The sequence below is a fragment of the Anser anser genome, assembly GCF_964211835.1.
Source record: "Anser anser genome assembly, chromosome: 1".
Taxonomy (NCBI): domain Eukaryota; kingdom Metazoa; phylum Chordata; class Aves; order Anseriformes; family Anatidae; genus Anser; species Anser anser.
Window position 1 is genome coordinate 212,314,676 of NC_139720.1, and position 14,897 is coordinate 212,329,572.

A 14,897-nucleotide genomic window follows, 5' to 3' on the forward strand; every position below is an offset into this window, starting at 1 on the left:
TGGAGATCGGGAAAGGGAAGGCCACTACCCTCGGATAATTCTCTTTGGTGAGGAGTTTGCTTTTATTTTCTGTGCAAGTCTCAAATGCCACGCGTGGGGTAGATGGGAAGGAATGATGGGCTAGATCTCACTTGATCTAAAATCTAATGTTGCTCTGGTCTTATTGACCCATCAATTGACATTTTTTGACAGCACAGGATTAAACCTGATCCATGAATGTACTGAGTGTTGCTGACTTCCCTTCGCCTTCCCTTCCCACTCCATCCTTGACAACCCTTTGAGGTGAGAGTGGTAATGCAGATGTGCCCTACCTGCGAGCAAATCCGTGAGCTTATTTTTCTGCAGGAGGAAAAATGGTAAAAAGGGTGACTTGTATTTAAGTTACTCTGCTGGATTCTCTGTTGCCTATTGGAAAGGAATCTGCAGGAGTGACTGTTTCTCCCCATTCTTAAGCTCGTGATGTGCTTCTGTCTCATTGACTTCAGCTGTGAATTGGTCCTTACTGGTTTGGTAAGGACTGAGAGCTGTGCACTGGGAAGCTGTAAGACAGCGGCTGTAGACCTGTCATCTTCTCCTGTTTTTATTTTACCAACCTGTGATGAGAAAGAAGTTGACTTGCTACTGTGTGCCTAGCCCCAGTTCCAAGTTAACAGATGCATCGTGTTTTCATGGTCTCAGAAATCTTGAATAAAAAGATAAATAAAAGAATGTAGTTAGTTTAGGAGAATGAGATACATTTTTTTTGTCCAGAGATGGATCCTTTTCTCTACTCTTAGGTTCATCTGGGCATCGCTCAGCTTCAGCACTGGTGGCAGCTGCTGCATAGCCTCTTACAGCACTTTCTGGTCACTACAGAGAGCTGTTAGCACAAGTGTCTGACTTAATAATTCTTATTTTTTTTTCTGAGAACATCCTTACTGCTGGGATTTGAACGCAACTTCCAAGAGAAGAGAACTGATTTGGTAGCATTTTAAAATATATTTTAATATACCTACAGTATGAACTAATTTTACTGAGTCTGAACCATTTTTAATCGCAGCCCTTAATTATTTATTTGATTATTAGATTCTCTCTTCTATATTAGAATATGAAATATTCAGTTGTTTGACTATCCACCCTGAAAACCTGCTTCCTTTTTAAGGGATCCTCAGCAACCCCATCAGGTTAGGTGCCGAAATGGCACAATGTGCTACAGCTCCCAGAGCTCCTGGTGGTGGCGGAAGGTAAAACTCATCTCTTTTTTTTCCAAAGCACTGAAGATTGTCGTATTTAAGAAGCAGCTGGTGCATTTCAAGCTTCTTATATTTAAAGAGCTGATATGGAGTTGTGTTACTGTAGCCCTAGGTTTTATTTAAACAAATGATTGATTTAAGTTCAGTGGGGCCAAGAGTTTGGGTGAGAGGGGCTGGCTGAGCTGAGATCGCTTCTGAGCTGAGATCTCCGTTAGTATCCTAACGTGTCTGTCTCAAGGTATCACGGGTTGGTATCACCAGATGATATTTACCATGCAAGGATGGGCTGAAGTGGCCTGTAGGCTGCTGGTACTTCAAGTTTGCTGAGCTCAGCTGGCAGTGAAAGGTCCAGCCCAAAGTCCAAGAAGAATGGTACGTATTTGAACGCCTTTCTTAATTATGAGCTTACAGATTCCCCAGCATCTTTCATATGGAAGCTGTCAAAGGTGAAGGCTGAGTCTGTTTGTCTCCCTAGCATAAAATACGGAGACTTTTCAGTGGCTTATTTTGATAGTAATAGAGAACATGTGGATGTATTTTGGGGTTGTAAACGCACTGGATTGAGCGTACAGATAATGTCCTAGGGCGGATCTCATGGTTTGCTGCTAATGACAGCTCTCAGCATCAAGGCTGGGGTCTTGGAGAAGCAGGGAGCTGCCGCTGGTGGCAGAACAGCGATGCCGGCAGGGGCTGGACGGAAACTTGCAGCCGAAATGGATGCCCCCAGGGAAGGGGTGGGAGGGCAACAGAGGATGGTGTTGGTCTGAGGAAGAGGATGGTTGCAGGTGTAGGTGGAAGCAAAAGGTAAAAGCTCAGTTTCCCAACTGCTGAGGGAATTTGGAGGATGCTGGAGCAGCCTGCGGTGGATTGAGGCATCCTGTTTGGGAGCAGGAAGGAGCGGGGGGCTCCTGTGCAATGAAGGGGTGCTCAGAGTGAGGACTGAGCCTTATGTCTTTGAGCAACAACCCATGCTAAGTGAGCTGGAGCTAATCTGACCTGCTGCCAGATGTCTGTGTGTCTTGTCCTGCTGGGAAATAACAAGGGCATTTGCCGTTTTAAAATCAGCTGGAAAACGTGTTTCTCTTTCTTTGTACTGCCTTGGTGTAACTCTCCGGTAGTGCCCGGTTTGTTAGGGTCAGCTCAGCCATTTAGAAAGCAAAGCTGAAACCTTAAATAAAACCTGAATGAATGACCTGCTTCTCCTCCCCTTTGTTTCAATGACGCTTGCAGAAATGAATTGGGGGGTGCTTGAAGGAGTTGTGTTTCTCTGATCTGTTTTAATTAGATCTTACTTGATAGAGCAAAGTGACTTTACACTGAAAGCTGTTGCAGAAAGTGTGATTTCTACTGCTTATTTTAACCTGTTTGGAAGTCTTCAATGCTCTGAGAAACACCAGTGTGGAAGCAGGATGTAGAGCCCAGCTTGAGGAGGAAGAGGAGGAGGCAGATGATGAAATGGACCCTCCTGGCTGCTTGTTGTCTCCCCAGGCAGAGCTTGGTGTCTGCGGCTCCAGGTGCAGAGGAGGAAACGGGGGAGGATTTGGGATCGGTCCCTAAAGCTGCCCTCCCCAGCATCACTTTTACATGGGGGTCAGTAGGGTGAGGCTGATGACAAGAGCAGGAGTTTATCACCTATATAATTGTTTGTGCAAGTGTCCCAGCTTGGGTTAAGGAATATTAAGGGGAGGACACGTGTGCCCCCACAAGCCCCCTGCTGTAGGATTTTATCCGCTTGTGGCTGTAGGGCAGAGCTGGGTGCTGGAAGTCCAAGAAACCAAGCCTAACGTGAAGAGGACTTTCCCAGCTCAGCCTCCTGGCGCTGGGAGCCCTGCCGAGCTCTCACAAGCCATTTGGGTGCTGAGCCCCACGTCGGAGGGGGAGCTGGAAGAAAAGGGAACGTCTGGAAGGGGGAGCTGGCAAACTAGTTGGTGGTGGCACTGCTGCGATGTGCATCCCATGTCCATGTCCTTGTCCCACGAGAGCCCGGCAGCCAAACTGTGTCATCCTGCATCCTGCTGCTCCCCTCGTGAAGCTTCACAAAGCCGGGCACCAGGCAGACCGGAGGGCCTGGTAACGTACCCCAAAAGTGCCTGAAAAGTGGTAACGGGGCTGGTGGCTCTGCCAGTATTTCCCTCAACACCATTACTTGAGTGTTTATTTATTTTATTTTATTTTATTTTATTTTATTTTATTTTATTTTATTTTATTTTATTTTATTTTATTTTATTTTATTTTATTTTATTTTATTTTATTTTATTTTATTTTTTATTTTATTTTATTTATTTTATTTTATTTTATTTTATTTTATTTTATTTTATTATTTTTTAATTTTATTTTTTTTAGTCCCATGGCAAAGTAGAGGAGCTTGTGCAGAGTTCCTGGTTGAAACCTCGGGGCTGCAAAATGCTTCCCAACCCCAGTCCTCTCATCCCACTGCTGCCTTTTTTTTCCACCTGCACGGGAGTGAAATGTACCTGTGGTTATCTCAGAGGGGTGTCCCAAGGCTAAATATGCACTGGGACATACAAAACCTGCCCTGGATCTTTAAACTTTTACTTTTTCATACCTAAATTTAGCATTTTCACTGGTGGGAACAGTTCTGCAGGGTCTTATTATTTGGGAGCGAAGTGGGGGGAATGAGCAGGAGCAGAGGCAATACGCTGGTAGGTACAAGAGAGGAAGAGAGGGTTATTATCGCATGCTTCAGGGAAAACTGCTGCACTTTATATAAGTGATGTTTTTCCTGCATCCCTGATTTTTATTGCCCAGAAGGGTCCCAAGTTTTGGTCCCGAGGCTCATCTTTTGGGAGAATTTAGAGCTTGAACTCCGTGAGCTTGCCGGGCTTAACCTGGCTGCTCCCCTCCAACTCCTGGGGCTGTGCTGCCCTCTCCGGGCAGCTGCACTGGGGATAATTCCTCTTTGTGTTTCCCTGCTGCCTCTGCAAGGCTCCAAGTTTGGAGGCTGAAGGCAGGCAGCACACCCCAGCAGGCATCAGGAGATGGTTGTGGTGCTCCAGCACGGTCCTTGGCCACCATCCCACGTCCTCCACCTCCATCTGGTCGAGGTTTGTGCCACGGTCTGGAGGAGGCGTCCTGCACCTCACCTTGAGAGCTGGGCGTTGAGGAGTGCCTGCGCCTCCGGAGCAGGGGAACAAAAGTGGGGAAAGGGCTGGAAGGCAGGTGCTGAGAGGAGAGGCTGAGGGCACCTGGGTGGAGAAAAGGAGGCTGTGGGGTGGCCTCGCTGCTCCCTGCAGCTCCCTGAGGAGGGAATGCAGAGAGAGAGGCACTGGCTTTTGCTCCTTGGGCACCGACGTTGGGTTACGTGGGAATGGCACGGAGCTGTGCCAGGGGAGGCTCAGCCTGGACAGCAGGAAAAGTTTCTTTACCATGAGGGTGCTCAGACACTGGCACAGGCTTCCTCGGGAGGTGGTTGATGCCCCAAGCCTGCCAGCATTCAAGGGGCGTTTGGAAAATGCTCTCAGGAATGTGCTTTAATGTTTGGTTAGCCCTGAGGAGAGGAGAGGAGAGGAGAGGAGAGGAGAGGAGAGGAGAGGAGAGGAGAGGAGAGGAGAGGAGAGGAGAGGAGAGGAGAGGAGAGGAGAGGAGAGGAGAGGAGAGGAGAGGAGAGGAGAGGAGAGGAGAGGAGAGGAGAGGAGAGGAGAGGAGAGGAGAGGAGAGGAGAGGAGAGGAGAGGAGAGGAGAGGAGAGGAGAGGAGAGGAGAGGAGAGGAGAGGAGAGGAGAGGAGAGGAGAGGAGAGGAGAGGAGAGGAGAGGAGAGGAGAGGAGAGGAGAGGAGAGGAGAAGAGTCCCCACGGTGCATGTCTGAGCATCAGCAGGGTGGGTGCCTGCAGGTGCCCTCATGCTTCCCCCAGGTCTGCTGGGGCCTTCTGGTGGCCCCATACTCGCTAAGCGTGATTAGAGGGAAGGGACCTGTCACCACTGTGCTGTGACAGCTGGTGGGTTTGATAGGTATTGGCACCACCATCAGGGCCTGCTTAGAGCTATGGGATGAGTGCAAGGTGGCTTCCCCTGTCCTGCTCAAGCTAAAGTCCTCTAGTGGTGTCCAGGACTCGAGCACACTGGGATTGTGCCATAAAGGGCCATGGGCAGAAGGGTGAGAAGCCTCTGGAGAGGTCAAGTGCCACCAAGCACAGCCTGGGCCATTGGAAACATCGAAACTGGAGCACCAAATCTGAGCCCCTCCAAACTCAGTGGGGCTCAGGAGCAGCTGGTGCTGGTCCCTAAAGGGCGCCCAGCCATGGGGTTTGTAACCCAGGGGTGGGGGAACCTCGCTGTGACGTCCCTGCTGGGTGTAGCAGGGTGTCCCTATAACCCGGGGGCCACCAGAGAAGGGACAAACGCCTTGGTCCAGATTGACCCACTGAATCTGGAGGAGCGTGAGGCAGGAGGAGGCAGTGCAGAGCAGCAGAGCAGGCAGAAAACAAAGCAAAACCTCTCTGTGTTCTTTTCCTGACATCCAGCGGTGTCTCCCCCACCTCACTCTGCTCAGGCACAGAAACGTTTGGCATTTTCCTGAGCTTTTCCCAGGGGTTTTCATTCCTCGCTGCTCCTTGAATCTGCTTCACTGAGACTTCCTTGGACCTTTGGGTTATCACAAGTTGCATCCTCCTGTTTGACCTGCATTGCAAACTCCTAGTTTCTGCTGGGAAAGAGCAAAATGATGACTAAAAGACAGCCATGAAACAGAGAAGAAGAAAGGAGAGGACAGGCTTTCACCCTTTTTTTGTAATGCCATGCAAGCCGGACCACAATGCAGCAGCACCAGCCCCATGAAGGAGAGTAGGCAATGGAGTTACAAGAGGCAGAGCGCTTGTTGCTGTGGGAGGGAGAGCTTTGGGGTGCAGTGTGAAAGTTTCCCTGGCCATACCACAGCCTGTATTTGTGCTCCCTGCAGCTGGGTGTTGCGTTGGGCTGTAGGATAAATCTGTGTGGTCCCAGCTGGCTGCCTGCCCGAGGGATGTAGCTCATTAGGAGAAGATGCTCAAAGCCCAGCTGTAAGTCCCAGGGCTCAGGAGAAACTGCCTGGCTGCCTAAAGCTGATTTTTGAGTTTAAATTCTGTCGCTTTCGGTAAGGTGTGCAGCCAGCAGGTCACGGGCTCTAGAAGAAACCTCTGGCACGTCTACATGGGCTTTGCTCCTCCTTTGCTCAGCATGAAGCTGCCCTCAGAGTCTTTACATTCAGACATGCCCCGTGTCGAGGGTCTGGAGGTATCTCTGCCCGGGGCCTCTGGGCCTGGCCCCGGGCACCCCTGAGCAGAGCCTGGCTCCGGCCTCTCGGCACCTCCCGGCAGTGCCGGTGGCCATGGCTGGCAGCCCCCGGAGCCTCCTCTGCTCCAGGCCCAGCAGCCCCAGCTCTCGCAGCCTCTCCTCACGGCAGAGGTGCTCCAGGCCCTTCGGCACCTCGGGGGCCCTGCGCTGGGCTCTCCCCAGGGTGCCCAGCTCTGGCTGGGGCTGGGGGGCCCAGCGCTGGGCCCAGCACTGCAGGGGCGGCTTCAGCAGCGCTGAGCAGAGGGGAAGGATCACCTCCCTCGGCCTGCTGGCACTGCTCTGCCCCGGGCAGCCCAGAAGACCACGAGGCCTTTGAGCGCCAAGGGCACGTGGCTGCCTCCCGTTCCACCCTGTGCCCACCAGGACCCCCAGGTCCACTTTTGCAGAGCTGCTGCCCAGCTGGGGGCCCCCAGCACATCCTGCTGCAGGACTTTGTGCTTCTCCTTACTGAACCCCTGCTCCTTTCCACCCCCAGCCCATCGCTAACTGGACCTTCTGCCTTTCGGTGGGACACAGCTCCCTGCAAAAGGCAGACTTGCCTGCTGCCGCAGGAGAACAACCCCAGGGGAGAGCAGGGGCTGAAGTCCCCTCCTGCCTTCCTCCTGTATCGTTCCTGCCCACAAACACTGCAGTTTCTGTGGTTAATCTTACGGGGACCTCGCTCCCTGCACGAGTCACCTGCTGTCAAGGCTCCACAGCAGCTCCTTGTGCAACCCTACGGAGCGGGGACACAAGCTCAGCCCGGGGGTGACCGACCCCATCGATACAAATGTCCCAAGCCACTGGGGGACAGTGGTAGGATGAAAATGTGATTATTTCTCACCAAAATGCAGCCCGGGACTCTGCATCTAGTCAGGCACCTGGGCACCGAGATGTCCCTGCTCCCGGCGCTCCCTGTTTGTGCCGTTCCCCCCACGGTTTTATCTTCTCCTGACACGAATAGAGGCAAAACTCAGCGGAGTTCAAGGCTGATATCCCCGAGCCGGGCTGTTACGGCTCCGGCCCCCGCAGATGCCCTCTTTATGGGCTCATAAACCTCAGGGCAGGGCTCCAGCAGGTCCTGGTGCAAAGCAGGTCTGGATGAGGTCCATCACGTGGAGCGTGATAACAACCCCGCTCGCTTGCTCTCCCTTCAATGTCAGCTGCTGGAAGGGCTGGGACACCGGCCGGGACACCGGGCAAGGATTTTCTGGTTGAGATAAGCTGCTGAACTCTGAGCCAAAGATACCGCAGGCAGAGCAGCCCCCGCCCTGCCCCTACGTCATCTGCCAGGTGATCGCAGAGCAAACCGAGGGCTTTGCGTCTCTGCACCCAGAGGAAAGGGCAGGATGCAAAAGCACGCTGGTATTTTGGAGGGGGGGGGGGGAAGCAGGGATATTTGCTGGTTTGGGGTAGGGCTTTGGTTGTGTTTTCAGTGATGGTCCTTTCCTTTTTCATGGTCTGCCCTTTGCTGCAGGGAGGAGTTTTGTGCTGATGATGTTGCTCAGCCCTGTCCCCTTTTTCCCCACATACCCAATGGAGCCTGTCCACACCTTGAGGATGCAGCAGCTGGAGGAAAGGCAGCCCGGGCAAGGACCGCAGTGAAACTGGGCTCAGCACAGCCACAAGCACACCGCTCAGGAGGATAACCCAGCACATCAACCCCAGAGACTAAAACTGCTGGACACCCACCTGTCAGGTACCTGGGGAAGCTGCTCTTGCTGCTCCCTGCATCGTATCAGTGCCATCAGGCTTCTCAGTCTCACCCTTCCCTGCCCTCGCTATCAGTTTTCCAGAAATCAGACCATAAACCAAGTAATTTATCTACAGGCTTGCACACAGCCCCACGCCGTGCCTCTACCCCAGCCAGCTGAGTGTTAGCTTGAAGGTGGTCAGGAATAGAAACAAGCAGCAACAGAAAGAGCTGCTTCTGCCTTCGGCAACCTTTTGTGGCTCCCTCATTATTTAATATTCTAACTCCAAAGGAAAATGATGGTACTGTAGGATCTAGTGCTACCCAAGGATTACCAGTACTGCTTTTACAGTGGAACTGTTATATGCCCTTTGCTCGTCATTAGGTTTCAGAGTGAATCAGGCTGTCATCTCTGTGGCCCATCTTCTAATCAAAAGTTTATATTTGTAATGTGATCTGCCTAAAAAACACTGGGCCATCATTTCTGCCCCCTTCTTCTCCTCTCCATTTAGACAGCAGTTTGCTGAATTTTCTTTTCAGGGACCTTCTCTTCATCCAACAGGAAAAATCCCAGTGTAAAAAGTGATGGGGATGAAAAGCCTGCAGTGGTGGCATTTCAGGCAGCCCTTTGGGGCAAGGGGGGATTTTTTTTTTTGGCCTCTTGTGCAGTGGAGAACTAAATAGAAGTTGGAGCTGTGTAAGGTAAGCCTTATAGCCTGAGAAACTTCACGGATATCCCTCCAAAAGGCCACCATGCACTGGAAGTTACAAAATTCAACCGCACAAACTGCTTTTGTTGCACTGATCTGCCCCTCACCCCCTCCAAAGGGAGTTATGTCTCTAATAGGATTAAGATCTTAAAGCCAAAAACCATTGCAAAATAAAAAATAAATAAAATAAAATAAAATAAAATAAGCACTGTTTGCATCTGGGGCTGCTCAGAAATTGTGTGCTACAGATTCATGCCCCGGGCTCATGGCTGCAGGAGATGCTTTCCAGGAGGAAGCTTGTTAGTTTTAATTCTGAAGATCAGCGATGTCTTGCCCAAATCGCCTTTGGGATATCTCCTCGAATCCCACCCTGCGGACACATAATTCTGCCAGGGCAGCGTTTTAACACCAGCCTCTCACATTCTGGGTGGTCAGGGCGTGGGACGGATAAAACCCGGCTTCACCCACGAGTCCCCAGCTCCTCCAGGAGCCATGCCCCCATCCCACGATGGGATTTTAATTTTCCCAGCCTCGGGGGGCTGAATTTATGAAGCCTCACGTGGCCCCTCCTACGGTGGGAGGGACGGCTCCGGCAGCCTCCCTAACACTGGGTGTCACACAGCGGTGCCACCATTCGGGTCCTGAGTGTCACGAGCAGAGGACACAGCGATCCAAGAGCAGCAGAAAGCAAAAAATAACCCCTCCATGTGCGTCCCGGCGAGGTGAGTTACCTCCAACGTCCTCGTGCTAAAGATTCCCCCCACCTATGTGAAATGCATACCTCCTTGCCCGTTCCTGCCTGCCCTAAAAGTTAGCTTTGCGAGGGGGAAGGTGGATTTTTAGGACTTTTCTTGTATTCTTCGGAGTTTTGAGAGTGTTGGTTGGCGTCCGACAGCGGGGCGATTGTCGCAGCTGCTGCCTGGGTGGCAGAGAAACAAAGCCCGAAAAGCAGGAGGATGGGGAGAAGCGGGAACAAAAGGGGATTATTTGCAAAGGGGGGTGTTCCCGGTGACTTCTTGGAGAGAAAAAGGAGTTTAGGAGTCCGGCTTCTCTCTGGCACCCCTGCCAGAGAAGTTTGCCGTCACCTGTTGAGGGGAGGAAGGGGAGCTGGGGAGAGACGTGAGCGGTGGGTGGCCGGTGGGGCTGCTGGAGCCGGGGGCTGGTGGGAGGGAGCTGGCAGCTGAGCATTTGTAATGCCTCGGATAAAGGGCTGTTTCCATAGCAAACGGGAGAAAGGAGCCTCTCTTTCTTTCCGCGAGCTTGCCCGGCGTGTGAACAGGGAGGTCGTCCCGGGAGCAAATAACCCGTGAAAGGGCAAACATCTGGGAAGAGCTGCAAATCATCGAGACCTCTTAGGGATGGCTGGAAGGGGGCAAAGGCTCTCGGGTCTGCCACCCGCTGCGAGCCAGCTCGGATGGGCGACCTCTTCCCTTCCCCAGGCTGGGTGCCCTGGCGCAGGGCTGAGTGCTGGTGTAAATCAGGAGCAGCTCGGTTAGCTGGTGTCAACGCGGGGACCAATTGGGGTTGGATAACGCAGATTTCATCTGGCTGGAGGTCCAGAGGGTGTACATCACCCTCTCTTCCCTCCTACTTTTTCTTTGGGAATCCAGGTCTCCAAAGGGAGTCTCTCTCTGGACTTATTCTCCGGCACATGACACCAGGTGGAAGGGTAAAGGAGAAGGGAAATAATTTCCTACAGCTGCTCAAAGAGTTTAGCTGCATTTAACAAAAGAAAATGCAGAATGTGCTGTGGGACCAGCTGGATTTTAACTGAAAAAATGCTCCGCATGCGAAGGGAGCCAAAGCTGCCTCTTTGCAACTTTGCAATTGAAATGTTTAAAAGGTGTGCAGGGTTTCCAGGGCGACCTGGAAACTTTGCGGAGAAATAGAAAGCTGGGTTTCACAGCCGGTCCCGTGGCTTTCTTATCACAGAATCACAGAATATGGCATGGCATTGGACCGAGGAGGTGACTGGATGGTGTCTTTTGGGCTTGAGGTGTCATTAGGGGTGATGAAAAAGCAGCTCTTTAATCTTGGTGATCACTTGCTGCGGGACTGCGTGTGTCTTAGGAAGTTCCTCTGTGCAAATAGTTGATGTATGGTGGTGTTTAGTGTGATAAAATAACAGCCAAGACATACAAGAAGCATTATTTCTCTACATTTGTAGCTTTGGGGCAATGAGGCTTTGTTTGCTTGCTGTGCAAGAGCCCAGAAGCTTCAGAAAAATATTTGTAATAATCGTGTGCAAGCGGCTTCTGAAGGCATCACCCATCAGCTGAGGTGCCCTAACCCGGCACATGGGCTCCTGCATCCTCCCCACGTGGAGCAAATCCTGCCCAAGTGACCTCTTGGTGGCTTGGGACAGGAGGGTCTTGGACTATTTCAGAGAAGAGTGGATAGGATAAGAAGTTGGGAAGATCCTTTGGGCTCCAGATCCCACAGGAAGGGAGGCAACGGATGGAGCAGCTCGGAGAGGATGCCTGCGGTGGGCTTCACACCAGGCTGAGCATGGGCTCGGCTCGGACACCCTGTGCAGGGGAGCAGAGGAGGCTGCCCGAAGGAGGAACACCTCTGCAGGCAGGACACGGCACGGGAACAGCTCGAAGCACCGCCGTGTGCCTGCATGCTCGGGCTGGAGCCTCGCTGCTTGCGTAGACCTGCTGTGGAGCCAGTCCCCTCCTTACCCTCCCGCCTCATTTCCTCCCTTCTCAAAACTAACTGCAAAAAGCAATCCCTCGTCCCTCCCGCCTCCATCTGCTCTAATTAAGCTGGAGGCCCCTGGAAGGTGTTTAGCCCCCCGTGGTACCGAGCTGCTGCAAGTACCTCGGGTCCATCCCCTGCCGCTGCATGATTTTGCAGCCGCTCTTAATAACAGGACTTATTTTGGAAGGTCTCCAGAGTCCGAGAACTAAAAGCCACTTTAGAAAAGAAGGGGAGGGGGGAGGAATTGGCAGGAGCAATGGCTTTTTAAAAGGCTACTTATTTCTTAAGATGTACTTGCTACTGATTAACCTTTGCTCCGTGATTGCTTTAATTGATTCATGCCTTAAAGCGGTCTGAGAGGTTCTGCGGGGTCAGCGCTCTCCGAAGTGCTCCGTTTCCCTGAAAACTTCTTAAAGCTTCTTGCTTAGGCAAATCCCAATTTGGGCGTGAAATGCAGGTGAACGGCTCTGATCCATTTTTCTTCCCCTTCCCCCAAACTACACAAGCAGTGCTTTACCTCTTCCTTCCCTCGCCTGCTGCCAGGCTGTGCCTGTGTTACTGTGTTATGGTGACTGTTGGTTGGGGCTTGATGTTTTGGGGCCATTCCACAAGAATGAGGCACTACAGCATTGGGAACTACCGCCTTCAATCAGCCTGTTGAACTTCTGTGGTCCCCGTGACTGCTTCCTTTAACCATGCATGGAGAAATCCTGCATTTCTTCCTACTGCAGCGGGGACAGACCCAGAGCAAAGGCAGGGTTTCCAGGCAGCAATGGGCTTTGGTGCCCAAGGGCCATACTTAAATCGAGGCAACTTGGGAGGCCCAAGAAATGGTGCTTGGGTTTTTTGGGTTGGAGTGATGAATGTCCTTATGTCTTGGGCTGGATTCATGCCCTGGCACTCTGGCTGTGTTCATCCAACCTGTTCAAGATGCCTGCTCTTGGATGGGTTGAGTTGTACCCATTCCTCTTCACTCCTTGTAACCACTCAAACACGGAGGAGATGGGTCCTAGAGGAATTAAAACAGAGGAATTGAAACACCCACCACAGACTCTACGGCTAAATAAATTACCCTCTTCTGATCTGTTGGGATGTGAGCGCTGCTGGGTGTTGACCCAGCAGAGCCAACCATACCCTAGGTCCTGAGGTTGTCCATCGGGGTCCTGCACGCTGGTTTTCTGCATGAGGTGGTGCCCATGCGATGAAAACCACCATGCACCTGCCTTGCTGAGCAGGCCCTGGAGATTTTCACGATGGGTGAAAAAGAAATGAGCTGTGAAGTCGTCATCTGCTGCTTTCACCGTGCTTTCAGCACGCCCCTGCCCCATGGAAAATGGCACAGGGAATGACTGCTGATGGAGATGTTCATGAGGGGGAAAAGGAGGCTCTGGGTGATGGCTCCACCGCACTGGGAGGCTGGAGTCAGGATGGGGATCTTGGGCGTGGATCTTGAGTGTCAGGCCATCCTTTCCCTAAATCCCTTCAAAACTATCCTGCGATGACTTATGCAGAAACGCGTAGCACTGAATTAGCCAGAAAGGGGGGTGCGCTGGGAACAGCGGGGCGGCATTGTTACGGGGTAAAAACGGGCCAGCCCTGATGCATATGGATGCTGCGGATAGCTGAATAGAGAAACCTCCGGCCGACGGCGTGGAAAGCGTCCCTTCCTCCCCTCCTTGCAGGGCTGTTTTGCTCCAAACCCTGAACTTTAACACGGGCAGCCCACGGGAGGGCCGGCGCTGGGGGCTTCGGGCGGTGACCGTCCAGGGCCCCCGTCCTTTGTCCTGGCTGAATAGGGCTCTGCAGAGCCGCCGGCGGAGGTATGTGATCTGCAGACCTCTTTTCTTCTCCCCCTTTTGGCCGACTGACAAAGTCTTCCCTTGGAGATGGCGCTGGCGGCATTGCGCTGCCCTCAGCAGGGCTGGGGGGGCCGGCGGGGGTCCCCCACGCTGCGTCCCCATCTCATCATCTCCCCTGAGCAGTAGGGCACAAAGAGCCGCTTAGGAATTCCCAGGAGCAGAGTGGGAGCCGAGCCAGGATGTGCTGAACTGCACAAAGTGGGATTTATCTTCAAAGGAATGTTTCCCCCCTTTTCTGAGCACCATTTTTAATTTTTTATTTTTTTTTTGGCTTCCAAGGGATTTATTCCTCCTCCTTCCCCAGCCCTTTTTTCTTCGCTGTGGCCACTTTTCAAGGGTGGCGGAGACTTCTTGGAGAGCTGGGGGCCACCCAGGGGCACAGCCCCAGGCTGAGCTCCACGTGTGACCTGAGACCGTGCTGAACACAGCCCCATGCCCTGCACCACCTGCAAAGTTGCTATGAGCCAGGTGAGGACAAAACCCTCCTGTTGACCACGCCGAAATGTGGGGAGCAGCTTCCTCTCAAACCAGTCGCTTTGAGTTTCAGGCTTGTTTTCAGGCTTGACCTGTAGGTAGGATCTCCCCAGTGCTCCCCATTCGCTCTTGGCATGACCAAAATGACATGTGGACACGGACATCTCATAGAATCACAGCATCATTAGGGTTGGAAAAGCCCTCCAAGATCATCTGGTCCAACCATCCCCCTACCACCAATGTCACCCACCAAACCGTGTCCCTGATCTCGGGGCTGTCGGCTGCCTTGTGACTGGGGCCGACATCTGGCTTCAACCACCTCCTTGTGCTCACAGCTGGAAGCTCACAGTTCCCGACCCTTTTGGGGGCTAATTTCTGCCTTTGCCCACCTGTAGTGCCCAGAGGAGGGAATCCAGCTCCCCCAAAAGACTGGACATCCATATAACGGACATGTTGAGCAATGTGGGGCTGTAGCCCAAGCTCATGGGTTACAAATCAGCTATATGAAGGCTCTCAGGGTAAAAAACAGAAGAAAGGAACTGCTGATGGCCCAGCAATGGGGCCAGAGCTACCTGTGTGCCACCCCACATGTGGTGGGGCAATGCCGTGGCTGTTCCAGGGTGTTTTGGGGGGCTGGCCACCATGGTGGCTAGTGGCCCGAAGAGGCAGGGCAGGTGAAGACACCGTGAATGGCTGCCCAGGGAGTGCCCTCTGGTTCTAGGGGGGACGAGTCTCATGTAGGGAGGCTCGAAGCCCACCCCAAGCTCTGGTCTAGCAGGTAATAACCCCCACAAGGTCCTTTAACCCCAAATTTGGTGCTGTGCAGTGCATCATGTCTCTAGGGATATGCAGCAAGGTACCACAGGACAAAAAGAAGCCTTGCTTCTGCATTAATGGATATTTAATGCCACACAGCATTTCCCTCTTCACTTTAAGCAAAAAAAATCTCCTGTCCCAG

At 52.4% G+C, this 14,897-nt stretch overlaps 1 protein-coding gene across 1 annotated transcript in view; it reads left to right on the forward strand.

The window, feature by feature from the left end:
• Positions 1-9,357: 9,357 nt before the first annotated feature.
• LOC310892417 (glycerophosphodiester phosphodiesterase domain-containing protein 5-like) overlaps positions 9,358-14,897 on the forward strand; it is a gene marked incomplete at its 3' end in the record, with an annotated part of 30,950 nt that continues 25,410 nt past the window's right edge. Inside the window, 1 exon segment of the mRNA XM_083820175.1 lies at positions 9,358-9,625.